A 14,655-nucleotide genomic window follows, 5' to 3' on the forward strand; every position below is an offset into this window, starting at 1 on the left:
ACCAAAGATTCCTCCATGATATTTTCCCCAAAAAGCAGGTAAGTCATATTAAGTATAAAGTCATATTTAAACTTAAAGATACGTCTCAGTGATTTGAATGCGCAACTCTTTCTACAGATTCAAGCACTCTAACCACTAAGTTGACTACAAGTTCTACATAATTTTCTTTCTTCCTTAAACTCACCTTAGCATTTGCCAGGCACCGCGTGGAGCATCTGCACCAGATCCTTATTCCGCAGTCCCAAGACCCTCAGGCTCGAGGGCTGGCAACACTGTCGCAATTTCACAGACTTGGAGAATGCGTCGAACGCATCCGCACCCGGCACAACACGCCGCGCGATCAAAACATAGCTTCCAACCTTTTCGACACACAGACTCGATTTGCAAAATTTATTCATCGCATCCGCCGAAAACACCGATAATTTTTACGAGTACCGAAAATAGGTACGCACGATCTATCTATCTAGGATGGATGATAGTCTCGGTAAATAAACGCTCTACACGAATTAGCACCAGTGAACTGTCGGAAAACACCATAGGATGGCAGTGGAAGTCGGGAGGCGCCGGGAAACTCGAATTCGCGATAAACACGTGAACACGAGGCGCTCGCCGGCCACAGAACCGTCCGGTAAACAGAGAGAACGAGCCTCAACAACACACGCACGCACACACAAACTCTACACAAATTCACACATGTGTACGTTGCTCAGCGCGCGCATTCTCGCTTCTGACAAAAATAGATATCACGACATACTTGACCAATCGTAACCCACAGCGATCACGTCATGAACAAAGCCGATTGGCGAAGACTACATTGACGGATTACCTACAGTTCAATTAGCGATTAACTGAAACTTTTTGATAAAACTTAACTGATATCAAATCGTATGGCCAGTTATCGAAGGAAGTATCGGAAAAGTAATTTAGATTATCATATCACATTGTCTTATAGGACCTTTGAAGAACCTTTTCCTCGGAATTTCAAGAAAACTCGTTTTTCGTGTGATAAGTCTCCACATAATGTAGGTAGAGTCGTTGGTAACACGACTTTTAACGAAATGCTTTTTGTTTTTCATCGGTAATAAATAATAATAATATGTCGTGATATTTTATAAAGGAAAATTATTTAATGGAGTAGGTATTAATAATAATTTGAATACATTATTCATTATTCAATACCTACAGATAAAGAAAATAGCCAATGCAAAAATGCTTCATTGTATCGATGCATAATTTTCCACTAATGTGCGAGTCACGAACAAGGATTAAAATCCCGCTTCTGATCAAAATCCTGATGATTAAAGTTGTGATTTAACGGAATATAAGACTCTTTGCTAAAAAAATCTTGAATAATAGGAGTCTTTTAGGAGAATATTGGCCATAGTCGCCATACCCGTGCACGGTTTGGTTTCTTGTCTCGGATGGGGGACCTTCAGAAATCTGTTATTAGGTTCCGCACCCGAAAGGCTATTACTAAGCCACCGGTGTCCGTCCGTCCGTCCGGGCATCCGTCAGTCCGTTCGTCCGTCCGTCTGTCTGTATCTCGTAAACGTACTGTAGATAGAGATGAAATCACAGAAAGTGTATTTTATTGCCGCTAAGCAACAAATAATAAAAATTTCAAAAAGGCCGCCGTGAAAATTATAGAAAATTAAATGTTATTTCTTGAACTATGGTACGGAACTCTTCGTGTGCGAGCCCGACTCGCACTTGGCCGATTTTTTGTTTTGCATGAACTAGTAGGTAGGTACATGTAATTTCCACGCCCGCGACCCATCGGGGTACTAAACTATTGACAGTTTTCCGCCCTGCCAAGTTCGTGATGGTGTATCGTAAATCATCCCTTATACACGTGGTTGTAATAAAGGGGAATATACACAATAATGTATCTATAATATTATGTTAAGAATCACAACGTAGTCGATGGATAGCGCCTTTGCCTGCATATTGAATTCAGGGGCCAAGATTAATGAAAAACAAGCAGTTTTCAAGTTTAATATGGCATTGAAACTGTTTTTTTTTATCCCGTATGGGCAGCTAATCTATCTTTAGCCTCGTATGGACGACTATCCTTTGCTTGCAACTTCGTCCGCGTGGAACTTCGTTCGGGTTTGTGAAAATCCCAAAGGAACATTTAGTTATCCCGGGACACAAAATAGGTCTGTCCTTCTCGAGGATCCAAGTTATCCGTGAACTTATTTTTCTTGTTAATGAGTAAATTACTTAAAGCGTAAAAACTAACAAAAAGACATACTTACCTACCAACCTTCAGATTTATAATTTTGTGCGTGCGTATTCAAATTAAGCTTATTGATATTGTTAGTTGTTAGAGCTTTTTGCACATTTTATCATAATTATTTATGTACATTGTACATATATGTCATTCAACTTCTGAAAGAAATGGGGTAGACGTGAATAAGTATGAAAATGATTAGGTTTTCGTTTTACAAACGAATTTCTTCTACCGATAGATCATAATATTAGGTACCACCAATTACAATCCGGGTATCTTTAAAACAAGAGTGAATAGGCACGTTCTAGGTAAACGCGTCCCATCTAAGGCCACATCATCACTATCCATCAGGTGTGATTGTGGTCAAGCGCTAGTAAATAAAAATAAAAAACTACTTATGGTTAGCCCCGGCATCGTTCGAGCGTCGTACCTAATATGACTTTTTCCTATAAATCTTTAAACTTATAGATGAAAACCTCCGATAGGCACTGTCTTTCGATAAAACGAATAAAATCCCTTTAATACTTTTATGTTCAAATAGATACTTAATAGATTAGCAGTGGTAAATTTGGGCCTTTCCACTATGACACCACTTTTAAAGATATTCATTAAGTACATGATAATATTTTATCAGAGCCTCAATCACAGATTCCTAAAATATAGATAAAGAGGTGAGTAGATAAAAGGTACAAACCTATCTTTTTGACAGACTTATTATAAAGTAACAAGTGTAAATTAAAAATTTATAACACCCCCGACAAGTGAAGGTTACTGTAACTAGAAAAGAGGTGATAACTTTCAAACGGCTGAACGATTTTCTTGGATTACCTATAGCCAAGAACACTGTAGATCAAGCCACCTTTCAAACAAACAAAAAAAACTAAATTAAAATCGGTTCATTAGTTTAGGAGCTACGATGCCACAGACAGATACACAGATACACACGTCAAACTTATAACACCCCTCTTTTTGGGTCGGGGGTTAAAACCCACTTTACTCATGTGGTAAAAAGTGCCTAAATGATCGTAGCGTACTCCAATCAAAATTTAAGTATGTAATGATCATTCATTAGCGTGTTTTGATTTGTTACAGTAATATCATGAAAATCTCTCGGGATTAAAAAAATAACTTTGTAATTAGGTATCTATGAATGGACCGTGAAAAACTATCAGACAGACGGACAGACATACATAGTTCTGCATTTATAATATTAGTAGGTACCTACTAGGTAGGCAATGGATTAGATAAACCTGCGTTGAATGGTGCTAAGAATACATAATAGCTGCAATTGTACGCTGAACAGCCAGGGTAGTTCAAGGTCGTACTCTAAAAAGATCAAAAATCTCATTCAAAGATTCAAATCTCCGTTTTGCCTGAAAAAAAGCTTTTAGCATTTGCACCGCGGCAAAACAGCAATTTTGTAAAAAACATCGACTCTGCCAAATTAAACATTACTAGCCACTTCGTCCGCGTACATTTAGATTTTTTAAAATCCCTTGGGGACTTTGATTTTCCGGGATAAAAAGTATCCTATAGCCGCAGTTGTCTATGTTCCCGTGGACTTGGGTTTTTCAAAACCCGCTGGAACTTGTATTTTCCTTCCTGAACTTCTGTCCTTAGGACGCAAGCTATCTTTGAACTGACCCCTCAAAATCTAACGTTATAAGATTTCTGTTTTAGTATATCAGGTAGGTCCTACATCATAAAAATTCGTTTTTTTCGATTTTATAGTAATCATTCGGATGCTTACAGTTTTATGCACGACATAAGCATAAAACATAACGTTTAAACGTAAAAATATCTACGCAAAAAATAAAACGTTTATTTTAAGCTTATTTTTTTTGTACGTACTTATGAGTTATGACTAAGACGAAGTTTCGTTCCGCGGCAAGATTCATGCGTGAATCGGTTATTAGGGTTTTGATTAAGTACCTAACTTCAATGCAATGAAAGAAACTTATAAGATTTTCGGCTTGTAAATAAGTAAATGTTTATAAGTAATACTAGCTTATTCCCGCGACTTCGTCCGCGTGGACAACACAAATTTTAACCATTATCAAAAATACTAAATACCTTAAATAACCTATTAAGAATAATTACTACCCAAAATTACTTCCATTAGAATTATCTCAATATTTTTAATAGTCTCCTGTGTTTTTGTTATTGGTAAAAAGCTCGCCAAAAGCTCCTTAGAAGCACAGCCAATACGAATGGATAGCGACGATTGCTTTGCCACAAACAAAATCTACGTAATTTAGGACAAAGGTTACAACTTGAACGTAATATTAATATGTTACTTACGTCAGACTTAATAATGATTATCGAATCATTATTTTTTTTTCGGAATATTTTGAAGATTACGTCTATTCTTGAATTGATTATGCTCAATCACTGCTCAATCATCTGAATAGATAATTGATTTGAAGATTTGAATAAAAAATAAGATGACTAACACAACTAAACTTAACCATGTTCTGTGCCAATAGAGAAAGAACAGAGCCCAACAATCACTTTGGTCACCTCTTACTTGCATTTTACAAGTCTTTATAATTAGCTCAATTTAAGAAAACATAATTATTTTGTGTAATGCATTAGCTACAGCCTTTTATTTGGCTATAACAGCTAATATCACATCACACTACTATTATAAAGGCGAAAGTTTGTATGTGTGTGTGTGTGTGTGTGTGTGTGTGTATGTTTGTTACTCCTCACGCAAAAACTACTGGACGGATTTGGCTGAAATTTAGAATGGAGATAGATAATATCCTGGATTAGCACATAGGCTACTTTTTATCCCGGAAAATCAAAGAGTTCCCACAGGATTTCGAAAAACCTAAATCCGCGCGGGCGAAGTCGCGGGCATCGGCTAGTCAAATCATAAATGAGGAGATCCACAGGAGATCCATAACTTAATGGATTGCGAAGCTGAAGTGGCAATGGGCAGGTCACATAGGTAATTCGAAAAATCATTATAGCCGTTGGGGTCTCAAGTTGCTAAAATGGCGACCATGCACCAGAAAGCGCAGCCCCTAAGAAGGGGGAAGACTCTTACTAAATGGGCAGACGAGTGGCAGGGGACCGCTGGATTCAGGCGGCGCAAGATCGTGGCGTGTGGTCCTACAAGAGACCTATCAATTAAGAGACATATTCGTCAATCGAGAGGCGCCCAGTGGTGGGCGCCTCTCGATTGACGAATGTCTGTTATGTAAGCAACAGTGTTAGTTACGCAACAAAAAATTATATAGAAAAAGTTAAGGTATTTATAGCTGACATGCCTGAATTTTAATCTCAACAACTGACATACAAGCCACCTTTCAAACAAAAAAAAGTAAATTAAAATCGGTTCATTCGTTTAGGCGCTACGATGCCACAGACAGATACACAGATACACAGACACACAGATACACACGTCAAACTTATAACACCCCTCTTTTTGGGTCGGGGGTTAAAAACGAAAGTGTTGAGTTTTTTCCAATATTTAAAAGTTCTATTTAGCTTTCGTTTTGTATTTAAATTGACCAAAACTATAAAACGTAAGTACGTCTCAAGTTATGGTTGAACTATTTCGCAACCTGATTGCGTATGCTTGTAGCTAATAATTATAATCAGCTAAAGTAGATACTCCTTGATTAAGATTGGTTTAAGCAAACAAGTCAATGTCCAAACGTCGGAAACGTCGCTTTGGCTAACGTTGGGCTAACGAGATAGCATCTCGAATAATCTCTACAATGATAAAGTCAGCGAACTGGTGGAAAAAATCTTCATTCTGAACCATTTCCGAACCGGCGGTGGTAGTCACAAATACGTACCTAATATTATAGGCTCTCTTATAATAATAAATTATAAGAGAGCCTATAATTAGTTAAATTTTGAATTTGGGGACCTTTATTAAAAAAAATATTTTAAACATTATTAAACATCGTCATGAAAGTGCAGGTTTTCTCAGTTATTTTCCTTCACCTCAAAAGCAAGTGATTGCAAGTTGCTAGTTGCTTGAAAGTAAAACGCTTGTACTCGACGTACCTAACTCCGAAAAGTTAGATGCACGTGCCTGGGATCGAACTCCGAATCCCCCAAATGGGAGCCGACTTTTTAACCACTTAACTATCATCGCGTTCCACTGGTGCAAAAGGTAGGATTTGAACCTATGAACTTTCGTAATTAACGATACTAAACAGTTGAGCTTTTAGGCCACTTATTTGAAGACTACCTTATAAAAACTGGGCTTGTACATTATACATGCCAACAAACAACACAATATACATAAATAAAGAATGAAAAAAAGTTTGTCTTCGGGAGCACTCTTTTGGCTAAATTCACCAAAGACTGGCTGCCATATACTCATTGCCGTGCTTAGTAAAGGTACTTCATTACTTTGTATTCAGAGTGATAAACCTAATTACTTTGTATATTAGGTTATCTTCATCATCTTCAATCGATAGACGTCTCCTGCTGGACATGATCTGTTGTAGAGACTGCTACACGGCACGGTTTTGCGCTCTTGAATGCAGCGGCTATCAGCGACTCGTTTGATGTCGTCTGTCTATAGTGAGGGAGTCTGCCATACAGTAATTTCCAGTGGAAGTCGCCATTCTAGCATCTAAAGAGTTGGGACCACAACATCTATCGGTTTTTCGAACTATGTGCCCTGCCCATTGCCACTTGAGCTCCGCAAACCGTTACTTTGGTGGTGGTATTAGATCCTACTGGTCTCCTCATTTCCGATTTGATTCCATAGGGAAACTCTAGGCATCAAAGCATAGCTCACAATGGTTTAATTTATCAATGCAAGTAGCACCTACTTAAAGATTACCACCAACTCATGGACCATAATCTCAACGATGCTTAAAACATGGGCAGCTGTAATTAAACGCTTCTGAAAGATAAGTACCAACTAAGTACGTTCGTACCGTTCTAAGCCTCGTACCTGCCTTATGTGATAATATGATCTTATAACGATGGAATGTAGGTAATATAAACGATAAGTACCTAAGATAATTTAAACTTATTATTAACCCAAGAAAGGAGGAGAAAATTAGATAAAAGCATTAAATATCTACCTACATCGAGGTCTATGAATTAAGTAAATTGAATTAGGTAGGTCGAACGAAGCTCTGATTTTTCCTAAACCCTACGAGGGCAAATCCTGCTTAGAATGAGTGTGAAGCAGGTGACCGAGGCCAGCAATCACAATATCGGATCAGGCGAGGTGACCTGCGATACGACTAGACTCTCGTGATTAGTCGGAGTATGCCCGACTAATCACCTGTTTTTTTATTGAATTTCAAAGTCTTAAACCGTGAAGGTATCTTTAACCGTCTTTCATGCAACTGGATCAAACAAAGTCGTAGTTATCTGCTAGTATGCCGTAAAAGTATGGTGTTATGTCATCGCAATGTAAGTGAGGAGCCCCACACTCGACATATTGACGGGACAAAGGCATGGCATACGCTCACTATAAATCTACCACTCCACAATCTCTACCGCGCTTATACGCTAGAATAATATAGACTGGGTTTCCGGATTTTAAAACATTGTAAACTTTAAAATTATACTTTTTGTCATAGCAATGAAATCTTTATTTGATTGAATGCGCAAATGTTGTTTCAAATTAAATGCCAATGACAATTGGATCCGACCCGCCTCTGTAATCGTGAGGCTTAGTTGATAAAGAAATGATTGATTGGATTGGAGCGCTTAAGCCTTGTACAATTGTATGTTAATAATAATATTATAGGTGATATGTACTGCCGTCTGTCAAGTATACGCGGGTTACTGCGCAAGTTTAACGAAATTAACTTTGGAACAAATTCTTATTAGAAAAGTTCAAATAGATTGACTTTTTTTTTTGTGCAAACCACAAAAAAAATGTACTGACTGAATTTAGTATACGGAATTAATAGTTAAGATCCAGGGATCATAACCATCATGATCAACCCATCGCCCGCTCACTACAGAGCACGGGTCTCCTCTCAGAGTGAGAAGAGTTTTGGCCATAGTCTACAACGCTGACCAAATGAAGGGATCATAATATTCTACATCAGTGGGAACGCTGTCGAAGAGGGAGTCCCGTTCGACAGTGGTCCTACTAGATTTAAACATGGAGTTATTCAAGGGGTGGCTAAATAAATTCCTGAAAAGCAGACAACGTATAGCAGTTCCTCTAGTGCTGCCAAAGTTCATAGGCCGGCGGTAAAGTTGTCTAAGTATGTATTATTGACACCGAGGGAGCTTGCGTCCCTGTACAATTACAATGACGCAAGCTACCCCGGTACCAAATTCATACAAATCGGCTAAGCGGATAGATCTTTAGGAATCCCATGGGAACTCTTTGATTTTCCGGGATAAAAATTAGCCTATCTCCTTCCCCGGGATAAAACCTAACCCTGTACCAAATTTCGTCAGATTCGGTTAAACTGTTGGGCTGTGAAAACGTAGCAGTTACTTATGCATTTAAAATTTTAGTATGGATTTTATTTTACTATAAACTTTACTGTAAAAAATCATACTAAAGAACGAAATGTACCTAATATCTACACAAATCCCATCACAAACCCGTACCTATCCATTCCGGTATGCCCCATAGTTCACATGTCACATACAGAATTGATGTCTTTTGTTACTCTTTTGTTCTACACAGTAAATCTGCCGTAGACAGAGGGCGTTCAGTGTATCGTTAAGAGGGCCCTCTCCGTCACTCGTTTCATACCATTTCATACAATCGTAGTTCCAATTTCCTTTGAATATTAAGCAACCAAAGTCCATGAAATTTTGCAGACATATTCTAGAAACTAATATCTATGTCTGTGGTTTTCCAGATTTCTGTTAAAATATTCGGTTTCAAAGTTACGCGGTCTTAAAATTTTCATACAAATCTTTGAGCCCCTGTAATTTTAAAACTACATATTTTTAGAAAAATCTAAAACACCACAGACACAGATATTAGTTTCTAGAATATGTCTGCAAAATTTCATGGACTTTGGTTGCTTGATATTCAAATGAAATTGGAACTACGATTGTATGAAATGGTATGAATCGAGTGACGGATAGAGCCCTGTTAATAACTAAACGTGGGGAATTTCTCACTAGAGAAAGAATAACACGTGCGCCTATGATAATGGGAACACATTAAAATTATTTAGGGCTTGAAAATATTAATGAGAAACGCCATCTTTGACTAACGATTGCGTCGTGAACGGGACAAATGGTTCTTTGTTAATAATTTCGGAGAAACGATTTGAGAGACGTCGGGAATCTGTCACGATAGAAAACAAACATCGAGTGAGAAGAAAAATGTGTAGTGTCGTATTTGTTAATGTAGGTAGGTACTTTTCGAGTATTCTCTTTTCTACTTAATAGGACGAGCATAACCAAGGTATAACCACGTATAACTACAAAATCATAACAGCTTGTCAGTCAGTATGTACTCGTATGTATGCGCAACACGTAGGTTCTACAACTTTAATTTTTTGAAAACTTGATCTAAGGGCTAAGTTGGATCTAAGTTCACTAAATAGATTACCTCAACCTTTTCAGGCCGGAAAAGCCGCGAGGGAAATCTCTTTCAAAATAGCTGTCTAACGACCTCTGTGTAACAGATTTCGGTAAATATGCTTTCTAACTTTATAATGTTAATGGAACTCGTTAAAAAGGTTGAAATCTTGTTATGAATAAATCAAACAAAATGCTCGCTGGCAGGCTATTGATTATAATTAAACAAACAAGATAGGCGTATCAACCGACAAGCCAGCGCGGTGGTAGAACCTTCGCGGTTAAAAGGTGCTAATTCTTCAAGCATTGCTCAAGGCGGGTGGCATTGTTGCGTTTGATTAATAAAGTGGATATGTCCAAACATTGAGATCTTTATAATGATCCCACACGCAAAAAACTTGAACAAACATTCGATGTTAGCAATAATTGAATAGATAGGTATGTACATTGTTCATAGCTGGTCATAATTTGATATTGTTCTCGCACTTTGGTCAGAGCCTTTTTTTTAACTTTACGCCTAGGCTTCCGATTAACTGCAATCACTCGGGATGTTGGTAGAGCACGTCTATGCTACGATAATAATATTACCTAAGTACTTACCTACTATTCTACATCAATGCATACTCTTCTGTTGAAGGTGTATACCTACTTATATTCTAGGTAGTGGTAGCGGGAATGAAATTCCGTAGAGGGTTAGCAGGGGGTTAACGATGGGGAAAGTGGTTGCGGGAATGAGATTCCGCAGAGGGTTAGCGGGTTAGCGAGGGTTTTACTCAAAGAAGAAACCTTTATTCTGCGCTAGATGATGCCCGCAGCTTCGCGCTCGTGGATTGGTCAGGATTGAGGAGTTGGAATCCAATTTTTTTATGAAACAATGTTGCAAAGTTTCTTTATCAATAAAAAAAAAAATCGGCAAATTGGTTCTGAAATCACGAACATATCCGTGTACATAGGTATAAAAATTAAAAACACAACTCCTCCATTTTTCAAAGTCGGTTAACTCCTTGGTTAATCCTATACTTTTCTGTGAAAGTTCCGTCAAAATAGTTTTAGCCATTCCGAAGATTAGCCCGTTCAAACATACAGACACTTCCATTTGATTTATTAGTATGGATATCTGCCTTCCAAACCGGGCGCGGTGGTAGAGTCATAGTCGGCGACACTAGGTATGATGATATAAATTCATTTTCATTTTGAATTTTTCATTTTATTATTTTTTCACATCCTCCTCATAATATAGTCAGTCTCTCTGTCCGTCCGTACAATGTGCGTCTATTTATTATTCATGTAATCGTTGCTAAGTAGGTAGATAGGTAGGTAGTTACATAAATAAAAAATCTTTTCAGTAAAGGAAACTCTTCAAACATATTATACCTACCTATGCGCAGAACTCAGGATTTTAAGTAGGTAAGACCTTGGCATTAAAAGTGAATGAAAGATGACTTTAAACATTTACCGCCACTTAGGTACAATCGACGCCGACGTGTTAATTTTAAACATAATATTAGTAGGTATTTTCAAAAGTAGATACTCGTAAGTATATAGGTACAAAGATAAGCCATCTTATTAAAACTCAATAAATACTTAGTACTAAAATATACAAGAGCGTTTTTAGCAGGACAATCAAAGTATTAAAATTGCATTAAAAATGTATGTTTTTGAGTTAAATTTTTGAGGTCAGTCACAGATTATCACTTAACATATTGACTTGAATAACATGGGGAAATCTTATTGTATTTTAAATACACACTCAGTTCTTTTTTAAAGCGCGCCGCTCATCTCGCATAATAGGTAAGTAGACCGTACCTACCTACAAGTATGTCCAGACTCCAGACGTGTTAAAATGTTCGGGACGCGTAATCCAGTACGTAAATACATTAGGTACCCATATTATAATTATTTATATCACTGCGTTTTAAAAGTTTTTTACTGGAAATCGGTGAAAATATCTTTATCCATCAGTTTTTTTTTGCTATTGAAAAGACAGTCCAGCCAAGTCCCCTAGTTGTACTGTGGTGAGGTAGCTACCTATAATACTGATCATATCTTTAACAATAGCCACTGCCGTGAAATATGATTAGCCCAGCTTACATTCATAAACAAGGTACTTACAAGAAATGATACGGTAGATGAGCGTACTCGTACGATGGCGCTATGCATCATAATTCATCCTACATTTATAAAATGATACTGCAGCGGAAGATATGATGCAGCAATGAGCCAGTGCATCACATGTCGCAATTTATCATAACGGACATTGAGCTACTTAGGCCATAGAGCAACAAACCTCATGCATCAATCCAATTACTTAATTAAACTTAATCCTTCTGCCTTCAGCTTTGCCGAAACCCCATAGGTTTTCGTTTGATAAATGCTTTGGTTTATGCTTTTATTAGGTACTCTTTGCGTTAGAATATTATGTAGTAAAGATAGCTATACTTACGAGTTATAACGAGTATCTTCAATGCCAATTTATGAATGTACAAATGCATGACTTCTTTTTTTATTCGCATAAAAAAATTTGTTACAATAAGAAGAACAATAGGTAGTAAAAAGAAAAAGTAAACTTATTATAAGAGAGCTCTACTTATGTCCCTTGACAGTGGGAGAGTTCTTTCGTTCGGTCAAGATGAGGCCATTTTCGTTGAGTATCCACCTCTAGTATATGGCATCTCTCTGATCGTGAACGTCACTAGTAAACGAAATAATTGTTTACAATATTGCGGTTAGTAGGTTTAGGTAAAGCTCTGGTTTCCTCCAACAGCGGTGCCGATTTAAACGGACGCAATATGATGACCGCAAAAAGACGGCCGTAAACATGTGGAATGTTCGAGACTACATTGACCGTTTTATTACGGTGAACAGTCCACAAAGTACGTGTCAATGGTTGAAAATGGACGAACATGATTTAGCGTTACTCGTATATTTGGAAGATGAACAATCATCAGAAGACGAAAATAGTCTAGTCTTTATGTTTTACATTATATAGCACATCATGATCCCGCACAAAATCAATTAAAATTTCATCATCCTCGCTGGTCCAGTTGATGAAACTCATTTTGAACATTAAATATTTTAAAATGGCACGCAAATTAATATTACGCTTGAAAATACCTTCACCGCTATGAAAAAAACGTTGACAGACACTTTGGCACCGACAAGACGGCCGTCATGCAAATGGCGGTACCGCTTTTTGACGTTACGGTGTCAATTACCGTTATCTAGGAAACCGCGCCATATTGTTTACATAGACAACGTTCTAGGGACGTCACTCACCGCTGTATTACGGCCGCTACATGATGGCACTGCTTTTGGAGGAAACCAGAGCTTAAGTATGACCTAACTTATATCTGTGATGACTAAAAGGATCCAAGCCCACGGACAATCAGGACTCAGCTCAAGGCAACAGGTTGTGACCGTGACTCAATCCTTCGATGATGTAATGCCTCGTAATTATTGATACAGTGATTCGATTCTAAGATCGTTATAGTGATGCCAACATTGTTTTACTATGTCGATGATTTAACGTAAAGCGTCTAAAGTCTAGCCAAATATTTTAGCGTCCATAAATTTATGCGTGGAAATTGCACAGTAGCGTAAGAGTTTTTAATAGGTACCCTGTAATACTTCCTATGAGTATGTGTCACAGAGCACCTACATTGGTATATGTGCACTGTGCAGTGAGGCATCAAGATGGTTGTAAATGCAGATGTTATGATTGCTAATGCTTTCTAAGATAGAATTTACCATACGATGTAATTCTCATAGAATCTAAAATTGCTATGAATGAATCTAAAATCTCATAGAAAATAAAATAAGCTACTTACCTAGTCGTAGATAATATATCGATCACATCATACAGTTACAATAAGGTCACAAATCAGAATAATATCATGATAATTTCAATAAATGAAAAATGTTATTTATTGAGCTGCAAGTTTATCTTCGAAATAATATTCATAACCTCTGACTTTATCAGATTTAATATCTATACACTTATCGTTTTAATGGCGACATAATTATAAAACAAAATTAATTCTGAATAAACATTAAGTAATATTATGGTTTTGTTATACCTAACACTTGCTTTTGATAAAACTAAATAATCGGGTCATTTTTTACTACCAAACTTGAAAATTATATGACAAAAAGCAGCTAAGTATAATATTTTTTTTTTATAAATTTATTAAGTAGTTAATTCCTATTTATTATTAGATACTTACCACTTATATTTTGAACTCAGTAGGGACTGATCAGTTATTATATTTTAGAATATCAAAGCTGTTAGTTTTCCTGAACAATATTTTGTTCTTTCAACGGTTAGATAGGTAGGTACCTACTTCATTTTAGATCTACATAAACCTGTTAGGATTAGAATATGAAAATATCGATATCGATGTAACGTAACAATCGTCCCTTCATCCAAGAGATGTTTAACGTCATGGGTGTTACACGTTTTAACGTCATCCATGACGCCGCGCGCTAACCGCCGAAGTGACTGGGCAAAGTATAGATCTAATAGTATCCGATAGGTATAATAATATTATGCGTTTTATGCTATTATTAAACGCTTACATCACACTAATATTATAAAGGCGAAAGTTTGTATGTGTGTGTGTGTGTGTGTGTGTGTATGTTTGTTACTCCTTCACGCAAAAACTTCTGGACGGATTTGGCTGAAATTTGGAATGGAGATAGATAATATCCTGGATTAGCACATAGGCTACTTTTTATCCCGGAAAATCAAAGAGTTCCCACGGGATTTCAAAAAACCTAAATCCACGCGGGCGAAGTCGCGGGCATCGGCTAGTAACTAATAAAATATGGCTCACACCCTGTTTCGGTTGTTGATTTAATAGATAATGAATCATCATACAGGGTTTAAAAATTCATCTATATTATAGTTTATCAATTAAAATAAGTAAGTACCT

At 37.1% G+C, this 14,655-nt stretch overlaps 1 protein-coding gene across 1 annotated transcript in view; it reads right to left on the reverse strand.

The window, feature by feature from the left end:
- LOC123873279 (transcription factor kayak) overlaps nt 1–640 on the reverse strand; it is an 88,921-nt gene extending 88,281 nt beyond the window's left edge. The window contains exon 1 of the mRNA XM_045918068.1: nt 185–640. The gene's annotated coding sequence lies outside the window, so the exon portion shown is untranslated. The remainder of the gene's footprint in view (nt 1–184) is intronic.
- Between the last annotated feature and the right edge of the window lie 14,015 nt (nt 641–14,655).

This window comes from Maniola jurtina, chromosome 16, assembly GCF_905333055.1.
Source record: "Maniola jurtina chromosome 16, ilManJurt1.1, whole genome shotgun sequence".
NCBI lineage: Eukaryota > Metazoa > Arthropoda > Insecta > Lepidoptera > Nymphalidae > Maniola > Maniola jurtina.